The following is a 10,544-nucleotide window of genomic DNA, read 5'->3' on the forward strand; positions in this document are numbered from 1 at the left end:
AGGATGTTCAACAGCGTTAGTCATTTAGGAAATGCAAATCAAAAGCACAACGAGACACCACTTCACACTCACTAGGATGGCTGTAATCAAAAAGTCAGACAAATGTTAGGATGGGGAAAAAAATGGAATCCTCATATATTGCTGTTGAGAATGAGAAGTGGGGCAGGTACTTTGGAAAACAGTTTGGAAGCAGCTCAAAAGATTAAATATAGAGTTATACTTCGACCCAGAAATGCCACTCCCAGGTATATACTCATAAGAAACGAAAAGATATATCCACCCCAAAAACTTTACACAAATGTTCGTGGCAGTTTTACTCATGAGGGGAAAAAACTGGAAACACCCAAATGTCCATCGATTGGTGAACAGATGAATAAAATGTGTTTTATACTTACAATGGAATATTTTTCAGCTTATTCAATGAATGAAGTTCTGATACTGATTCAACAAGGATGAACTTTGAAAACAGACTGAGTGAAAGAAACTAGGTATGAAAGACCACACATTGTATGATTCCATTTCGATGACATTTCCAAATTGGCAAATCTATGGAGCTAAAATTTAGGACTGGGGTGTCGGTGAATGGCAATGACTGGGTATAGAGTTTTTCTTTGGGGTGATAAAAATGTTGTAAAATTAGGTTGCGGTGACAGATGCATAACTCTGTGAATATTCTAAACACCAGTGTACATTTTAAATGGGTGAATTGTATGGTATATGGATTATTTCTCAATAAATCTGTTTAAAAGAAAAAAAAGGAGAAGAAAAGTGACCCAAAGAGCCTATGGGCGAGCTCCCCGGCACTCCCCTCCAACCCCGCTTCTCTCCTGTCTGACTCCTGTCTGTTAGGCCCTCCATGCTCTGAGGGTCTGTCATTTGATAGGCAGCTGGCTCCCAGCTGGTTGGTCATCAGTTGGTCAGGTGGGCCACGCTGCTCGGCCAATCAGGATCATCCGGCAGTTGGGCCCTTGGAGACAGAATCAGTTAAACCGACAAAGCTCCATCAGGTGGCCCAGCGTCTCAGTGAGTCAGGGCTGTTTGTTCATCAGGCTCAGTCAGGAGGGCAGTTCGGGAAAGTTCACGGTCAGGGTGGCAGTGATAGGTCAGCAGGTTGGGGCACGCAGGGACAAAATGTGTGCCTGCCCTCAGCCTTGGAGAAGTCCAGACACCAGACGAGCTTGTGAGGATGGGGAAAGTCACCCTCTGCCTGGTAAGAAGTGACAGCATGCAGTGGGGCTGGGCAGGATGAGCGCCCCTCCTGGACCAGGCTGACTCCCGGGGCTGGACTCCCTCCTGAAACCTGAGGGCAGGCCTCCTTCAGAGCATCCTGGAGACAGACTAGGGACCTGGGAAGAGGTAGGAGGAGCTGCTCTGGACACAGGGATTAGGGCAGGATCCTGGGATCCGAGTTGTTAGGGTCGAGAGGGGGCTGCCTGTCCCCAGGGGAATGAGAATAGCACCCATGTTCCTCCTCTGTAAAGTAGGGTGATGACAGCCTCGTGGCGAGGGAATAAGTCAGGGATCCAGAGTTAATCAAAGTAGTGGACTTATAGCACTGCCTGGCCCCAGGAAGCACCCACACAGGTCGGCGGGTGGTGTAAAGGAATTAAGCATGCACAGAGCATCCTGGCAGCAGGGCAGACACATGCCAGTCAGAGGTGACCTGGGAGCCATCCCTGGACATGGAGATATGGGGCTCTGTCCTCTCTGAAATTTTTTTTTAAAAGATTTTATTTTTCCTTTTTCTCCCCAAAGTCCCCCGGTACATAGTTGTATATTGTAGTTGTGGGTCCTTCTAGTTGTGGCATGTGGGACGCCGCCTCAGCATGGCCTGATGAGCAGTGCCGTGTCTGTGCCCAGGATCCTAACCGGCGAAACCCTGGGCCGCCAAAGCAGAGCACGCAAACTTAACTGCTTGGCCACAGGGCCGGTCACAGTCTCTGCAATTTCTGAAATAGTCTCTGGGCAGAATGGGAGAGTGAAGACAGCACAGCCATGAGCAGGATGGCCAGAGGGCCCCTTAGCCACTGGGCATGAAAGATCCAGTGCCCAGCCCACAGACTTATGGGGCCCATGAAAATTTCTTTCACTTTCTTTTAAAATCAGGAGGAAAAAAATGAACTTAGAAAGAAAATGTTTTTATATGTGGTATTAATATATTCATATTTATACCAACAAGTTATAAAATCAATTTTTGAGTGTTTTATGAAAGGGGCTCAGACAGACCCAAGTGTCCGGACCCACCCATGTCATGACGCAGCTCTGCGTTGGCTCATTGAACAGGCTGTGAGCTTGGTACTCAGATGTGGATGGGTTTAGTGGGCCCTGCTGCGGGATTTTCCTCTGTGGCTCGGCAGCCCCAGTGTAGACACCCAGAGGGGCAGAGTTGGCTTAGTGAAGTGAATTTAATTTCGCAAAACTGCATGGTCAGCATGCGGAGGAGGCAGAACATGAACTGACAAAGTAAAGAATAAATATTGAGATTTGATAGGAAATATTTGCAGGATTTGGATGGGGTGGAGGTGGAGATGGGAAAGTGTCATCTTGAAATCAAACTTGGTTACTGCTCAGTTTTGCTCAGGATCCTTCCCATCCTTGGGGGAACAGCAATGACAGGAAATCGTCCAGCACCTGCCTCTTCTCCAGGGGTCCAGCTGAAGGGCAGGATCACCGGGGCACGTAGTGCAGGGATCGTATTTGCTGAGCATGCACCACACAGACAGCGGCACAGGTACACACTCACATTGTACACACAGACAACGGACACGCTGAGACACACCCACATTTACACACAACCCACCTCTCCTTCCCACAGCCCAGAAGCTGCATGTGGCAGGGGGTCCTGCATGGAGCATATCCAGGAGGAATGTTCTAGGGGACGTCCCTGTCAAGATACCTCCCCTCCCTGGCCATAATGAACTCATGGGAGCTGGGCAATGGGGTATGTGGAGCAGGGAGAGGGGTGGTAGGGACAGTAGGGTGGAAGAGGAGGGGAGGGAAACTGCCTAGAAATGCCCCATAGGGCAACCAGGACCCCGAAGGACCCCCAAGAGGATAGGAGAGAAAGAGGGAAAGGGACCCCCATGTGAAAAAGGGGCTCACATAACACCTCCAACAGAGCACTAGGAAATAATAAAATGGATCCGCTGCCAAGTACTGAGAATGGGGCTCACACAGGCTGAACGCCTGCATATGTCTTCTGCTCCTATTTGAGCTTCACCAGGAGAAGAGTAACGTCTTGTTCATCTTTTTCTCTAGCCATCAGCCACGATTCCCTTTGCATTGCCAGCCGTCCCAGCCTACCACCTCCTCCCTCCAGGGCTGCTGCCCCTGAGATGGGGCACTGGAGCAAAAGGCTCCCCTAAGAACGAGGACAGGGGACCAGCATCCCCTCCCCCAGCACCTCTCAGCTCCACACAGACATGGATGGAGGCCCAGCTCTGAGGCCCCTGACAGGGCCATGGTTACTTGGAGAACCAGACACACCCACCACCTGGACCTGGGGCTGAGAGGCTCAGAGGAGGTGACAGGACTAAAGGATCGGGTCACCAGGCTTCACACACTCAGAGGGTCCTGCAGGTTCCCCGGCCCCTCCCACCAGGCTGCTCCTGCACTGCCCACTCCTCGGAGGGTCTTCAGTGGACAGGTAAGGCCTGAGCACTCACCTGGCTCCCCTATTGTGCAGATGGGCAGCCACTCTGCTCTAGGGACCAATTTTCCCAGATAAAATACCTGATTTCCGCAATACCAGGCTGCCATAGGATGCACAGCACTGTCCCCCACCCCTCCTGTGCCCCCCACCCCCACCCCGCAATCCACCTGGCTTGGACCCTGCAGTTTAGATAACAGAAATACACTCACTTGCTTTTCTGCCCCTTAGGGAGCCAGAGTCATGGAAACAAAATGCAACTTCTGTTAACCTGTTGGTTGTGATATGATTTCTTATAATGCTCATATGTTTGAAAAGCCAAATTCTAAGAAAACAGGGGAGGCATTGCGAACATAACAGTCAGCCGGTAGGTAGTCCTCAGAACCAAGCTTGTTCTTGCTGATTCTGCTCCAGCTGGTGCTCAACTGAGCTGCAGGCATCAGGTGGTCAGACTCTCAGAGGGACCATCAGGGAGGGGACTCCTGGAGGCTGGACCCATGTGACTCCTGCCCGAGCCAGTAGCCCCGGCCACACTGCCTGGGGAGGGGAGGAGACTCAGGCCTGGCTGTGGGATCTCCTCTCCCTACCGCCTGACCGTCCATCTTAGCCTCTCACTTGGAACAGAAAATGACGAACAGAGAACAAGACCCCAGAGAACCAACAGTCAATAGGATCACGAAAGCCTTTCACTTCTCCTTTGCCAGTTCACAGGTGTGGTGGACCCACTTTGGATGCTGAGGGAGCTGAAGGAGGCGGCTGCGTGGCTGGCTCCCTCCTCCCAGAAAGGGGAACGGCGCCCTTCCTGTGGCCTCAGCTTCCGTCTCCCACACTGAGGGAGGCCGTGGGTGACCAGATGCCACCTCCCACCGGGGGCAGGACAGGACTTGGCTGACCCGGGGGAGATTCTGCATCTTCCAGCCTCTCCTGGGAACTTCTGCCCAGCAGGGCTGCCCCCTGCTGCCACCTGGTCTTAGGCCCTCACGTCCTGCAGAAAAAGGCCTGGACTCAGAGAGAAAGCTGGAATCTGAATGCAGCCCCTGCCCGTCTGGCTGGGTCCACTTCCTGAGCTCTAGGGCCTCAGGCTTCTCCTCCTCCTCCTGAGCAGTGAGGCCCAGGGACAGTCTGAGAGCAGGGCGGGGAGCTGGGAGGGGAGGAAGCCCAAGAGCCAGGATTTAGCTGATAATGCCCAGCAGAGGCCTGAGTACAAGGGCCACTTGGGGCCCCTGCTGGCTGTGTGTTCTTGGGCAAGTTTCATAAACTACTCTGTGCCTTTGTGCTCCTCAAAGGGTGATAACAAGAGAACCGAGGCCAACGCCATGTGGGGGTCTCTACTGATCCCTCTGCAAAGACCCATGCGGGATATGGGGCTCTGGGTAGGGCTCTCCTCCTCGCAATGTGCTGCTGGGGAGACGTGGAGCAGGGTGACCTCTCAGAGCCTGGCCATCCCCATCTTCATGCCTCTGTCTGGAGGGTCAAATGAGGTAAAGGTCAAGTGCTTGCTTCCACGGCCCCCCAGCCAGGTGTGCTGAATTCCCTGCAGACTCTCCAGGTCAGAGTCCTTTTGACATGAGGTCCACCTCCCACCTGAGACTCAGCAGGTGAGCTTCTTGGGGAGCTTGTCTGGTTTTGTTTTTAATCACAGGAGACAGAAATATGTGACTGGGCTGCATTTACCTTCACGTTGTAATCAAGTTGTAACCACCTGGAGATGAAGTGAAGGCCCATCTTCAAACCCAAGTTCAATCCTCAGCCGGTCTCGCTCATTGAAGGGGAGAGGGTCATGGCAGCTGGAACAAGATCTGGGTAGCCGGGACCGTGCCAGTGGCAGTGCTCAGCCCAAACATTAATTTGGGTTTGAGGACCTCTCTCTGGAAGGGTTTCATGACCAGATCTTCCCGGAGATGGCATCACAGGGTTTGGTCTTTGAAATATTTCTCTTGCTGGGCCATTTCATTTATTCTCCATTCTCTTCCATTCTCATTGTTTTTTGGGCTCACTTTCTGGTCATTCACAGGGTCTTACAGAGTAACTATCTTCCAGTGGCTCACCTCCCCTGACAGCTTATGCTCACCTCCTCCCTTTCTTTCTTTTCTGGAATCTGCTTCTTTGGATGAACCACACTGGTGTTTTCAAAAGGTTCCTTGCTGGTTTTGTCTTTTTTCATAATCTGATAGTATTTTAACCCCTTTTTGTCTTTTTGTGGTGACATTTTTGAGCTTCTGCTTAAGCCGCTGTTGAGTCATCATTTACAGAGGGTGAAAAAATTAAAAAATGGTGATTATAGGCTCCCCTGAAACTTCAAACACAACTGACCAAATCTGAGAGCTTCAGGGGCTGTAGCCGATAGCAATCCAATATTATCCCCTCTGTGTGTAACTTTTAGACATGAGAGGGCTTCTAAGCTTATGGGGAAGCTTTGGTATTTCTGGTTCTTGGGGTCAAACAAGTTTGACCTTGTGTAGGCACTTCCATTTGAAGACTCATTTTCTCATGTCCTCTCATATTTTTCCAGGAGTAGTGGATCTCATTTACCTCACTTATGGATGTTTCAATTCCCTCCTTTCAGTGTTCTGTGGATTAGGGAGTCTCACTGGGTAGTTGTTATCCAAGGTCCAAGGAGTGGCCAGTGGGACATGAACGCCCCCCCCCCCCCCTTGAAGAGAGCTTGTACTTGAATAGTTGAGCTTTCCACTGAGGCACTGCCTGTCACCTTCCTCATCCCCAGGGTGTCTCATCTTCTTGAAGCTGCCATTCCCACCCTGGCTATCCAGGCCACCCAGAGCCCTGGTCGCCCCAAGTGGAGTCAATAGCAGAGTCAAATTTGTAGGGTAAGAAGCGCCAAGGCTGGACAGTGTCTCTCTGGGCTTGGCACAAAACTCTTCTCTCCTCTCAGTGATTACCTGGCCAACAGCCAGCTCCTGCTCTGGTTGGATCTCAGTGAGACCTTGGCAACCATTCCTTCCCTCTGTGACTCATCCACAGACATCTCCATGGATCCCTTGCTCTCTGAGTCCATGTTGCAGAAGGAACCATCCCTAATGTCTCCTGTCTTCTTCCAGCTTGGCCCTTTCTCTCACTCCATCCCACTGGAATCAGCAAGTGTCCCACACTTTAGAGGTGAAAAAATTGGGCACAGAAAGGGTGGTCTTCTTAAGATTACATGGAGTTGACAGTGTGGTAAACCCTTGAAACCAGGGCTCAATAATCCGGGGCTGCCTCCCAGGGATTCCTAATGTCCAAGAGTCCCAATGAGCTGCCCCACCCCGAGCACATGGCCTGAGGTTTCCATGGTGATGGTAAATCAACATCACCTGCTGCTTTCATTGCTGCCATGTCCCCTCTCATCCTATTCCATGCTGAATTTCCAGATGTGATCAACAGAATCAAGGGGAATGAAACCCAAAGGTGAGGGGCCAGACCCTGGGAGTGCCAGCATTGGAGTCACAACAGGGGCTGGCAGCTCTGAGGCTCTGAGTTCAGAGGCTTCAAACCTTGGGAGAAGAGCAGCAGCACCCAGAACAGGAGACTGGGGACCAAGTTTGTGCTGGGAAACAAGAATATAGGCATGAGTTGGAGAATCCTAATGTTCATGGGACCCCAGCAGGCAGAGTTAGGACCAGCTCAAGGGAGGACTGTTGCTGGAGGGTTGTCCAAGAACAGGGCAGACACCTGGATCAGCGTGGGGTCTGCAAGGCACTGGAGGCCCAAACGCTGCTGCAGGGACAGTGCCAAGGGGACTCAAACGTGGGGTATGGGTAGGAAAAGGTGCTTTTCATCATTTTTCAAAACCCAAGTGACAAATTCACGTGCTTCTAAGAGGCAAATAGCTCCACATGGCGCACAGAGAACTTCCTCCTCCTGCCCCCACTGTCTCCTCTCAGACGAAGTATTGTTCATAATTTGACCTTTTCCTATTTTTTTAACCTCCTTCAGTTCTCTTTTCATCTCATCCTTTACCCCTGATATTTCTTCCTCAGTCTCTCATATCTCAACATTTGCCTCCTGCTTTTAGAGGTGACTGCTCCATTAATTCTGTCATTTGATTGCAAATGTTTGGTCTTACTTTTCATTTGCCTCATGGCAACCTTTTTTTCAAATGATTTTCCTGTCCTTTTTCTGGTCTCATCTTTGATTATATTACATGCTCATCCTTTTCTGATAACTTATCTTTGAATGAGTTGCGTTTACCTGCCCTAAATTCCTGTAAAAGTCTCATGTGGGCTGTGTCTCAGGCTCTAATATATTTCCTTGTGATTCAAGGTTTTGTGTTTTTTTCCCCATCTGAAGGAAAATGAAATAGATAGTATATACGAGAGGCTTTATAATATGCACAGGAAGCCATAGAGAGTACCAATAAGATAAACTGTGTGCCCACCTCCCAGCTTAAGAAATGAACCACCACTATCCTTGCGGTCTTCTGTGTGTCCCCAAATATATCTCCCTTACACCCAGGGTAACTAGTATCCTGAATTTTATGCTTATTAGTCACTTTTCTTCATGGTTTTATTGCATTAGGGGGTATATTCACAATCATTAACTGCTTTTGCATGTCCCAGGACATTACATATAAATGGTTTTGGTCTGCATGTCTGTCTGATGTAGCTATTGCTCAATTATGCTACATAACAGTCATCCCAAACCTCAGTGGGATGCCACTGAGGAGGCAGTGGGGCTCAGCTGGGCTTAGAGCCAGGATCCAGGCTTCGTCCAGATCTGGTCCACATGTCTCTGGTCTGTTTGAACCTACAGCTCCCTGACACATGCTCTTCGGATGGCAGGAGACAGAAGCACAAGAGAACAGGACCAAATACACAAGCTCATTTCAGCTTTTGTTTATGTGATATCCACTAATTACATTGGCCAAAGCAAGACACACTCTCTAGCCAAAAGTTCAAATAATATTAAAATTACACTGCGGAATTGTTCTATGTTGGAACATAGCTGTAATTTATTCGTTTTTATTGATGTATTTCATCATAAAGGCTATGTTTCCACTGCTCTGTTAATAAACATTTGAGTGGTTTCTAGATTTTGTGAATGAAGATAATGCTGTTCTGAACAGTCCTTCGGATGTGTCCTGGGGAAGGTGTGCAAGAATTTCCATAGATTGCGTAACTATTCAGCCTACTTATCCAAAATTTGGAAGTAAAGTAGAAAAATGATGGTGTGACAGTTAAGTCTACTTAAAGGTCATCTAACTCTCATGGAATGAAACTTTGTTGATTTGCGTTTGCAGTTAATTGGAACTCTGTTTTATAACTCTCTAATGTTAAAGGTTAACTAAAGAAAACTGGTTTGGTGTGTTGATTTTTAAATACTCAGTAAAGGAGATAACACCAAAAGTTACAGTATTATTGCCCTGGGGGACAGTAATCAGTTTTGTATTGAATTTAGCAATTTTATTTCAGCATTTCTTTCTCCATAGATTGTATAAAAATACTCAGGTCCTCATTGAATTAATTTTGCATTATGCTGCTCACTTCATTAACAAGTTAAATAAAATCTTGGCATGTGCTTGCCATTTATTTATATGAGAATTCTTTTTAGCAATTTGAGATGATGCTTTTATCTATCTAGGGGTAGAATTGCTGGTTCATGGGAGAGAGCCACGTTTAATTTTACTCAATCATAAGATCAAACTGTTTTCCAAAGTGACTGAATCAATACACACCCCCAACTCCAGATTAACAGACCTTGCCAACAGTGGTAGGCAGCTGTGCACCTGTTCACAAGAATACGCTGTCCCCTGTGTCATTCACCAAACAAACTGCTGCCTGCAGATATAGCTCACCCATGGAGCCTCACTGGGCTCCTCTCTATTCTTTCCCCGTTAGGAGGAAATCAGGTCCGGGGAAGTTGCCACCAGACCTGTGCACACCATGTCCCATCCTGCAAGGAATGGGTTTGGTTTTGCCACTCAGGATGCCTCCCTCTTCTTTTGCAAGCTCAGCTCTACCAGCACCCTTGCTGGTTCAAATACCATCCATGGCTCCCCTGCCTTATCTAGAGTATAAACCAGCCCGAAAATTCTTGCTGTTGGTAAAGGAGACTTGAAGCCAGAAATGTGATCAAAAAGGTAATTCCCAACCCCTATCTGCTCACTAATCCTTCTGCCCTTAACCTCCTTCCACCCACATGGCTACACTGGTTCTCTGAGCCCTGAGTGTGATGCCATCTTGTATCCATGGGCCTGTGCTCAAAGCAGAACTGGTGTTGTGACAGTAGGTAAAATTCCTTAGGAGTAGTTCTCATTCCTTTCCTGGTTGAAAACATAGGACATTCCAGCTTTGATTTTGATCACCCAGCTAACATCCAGGTACCATTCCTCTCTTATAGCTGGTATTCAGGTTTGCAAGGTAATATTAAGCTTACCCAAATATTTTTTAGGAAGATACACTTTTTACAAAGCTTCACAAATCTGAAGTGGAAGCTTCCTCCATCTTGGCTGCTCAATGGTGGCATAAGAGAGACTTTGGGTCAATGTACACATTTATGATCTTAGACTGTGGTCCTTGCCCAGACACTGACAACTCCCAGATTTCTATCTCCTGCCCTGACTACTCTCCTGACTCTGGATTTATTCAGCCAAGTGCCTACTTGAGATCTCTACTCAGTTATCTAATAAGCATCTCACATTTTTCAGTTTATCCTTCATCAAGTTACAAGATATCAATGGGCATCAGTTTTCTTATCTGAAAATGGGACCCAAAGAACCACTGACACCATAGGGTTATAGGGAGAAATAAGAAAATGCTTGTAACATGCTAAGCCTATAGGAAATGCTTGTATCAGTCTGGGTCCAAGAAAGAGTCAGAAACCACACAGTGATTTAAATATGGGACGTTTAATATAGAGAAATAATTAAGCTATGATAAAATAAGATGTAAAGAGAACT

The 10,544-nt window shown here is 48.2% G+C and overlaps 1 long non-coding RNA gene across 1 annotated transcript; it reads left to right on the plus strand.

The window, feature by feature from the left end:
• Window positions 1–970: 970 nt before the first annotated feature.
• On the plus strand, window positions 971–9,174 carry LOC102147763 (uncharacterized). Its single transcript, XR_289236.4, has 3 exons — window positions 971–1,210; window positions 3,259–3,646; window positions 4,354–9,174. It is a non-coding gene; the product is annotated as an uncharacterized lncRNA (long non-coding RNA).
• The last annotated feature ends 1,370 nt before the right edge of the window (window positions 9,175–10,544 follow it).

The sequence above is a fragment of the Equus caballus genome, chromosome 22 (assembly GCF_041296265.1).
Source record: "Equus caballus isolate H_3958 breed thoroughbred chromosome 22, TB-T2T, whole genome shotgun sequence".
NCBI lineage: Eukaryota > Metazoa > Chordata > Mammalia > Perissodactyla > Equidae > Equus > Equus caballus.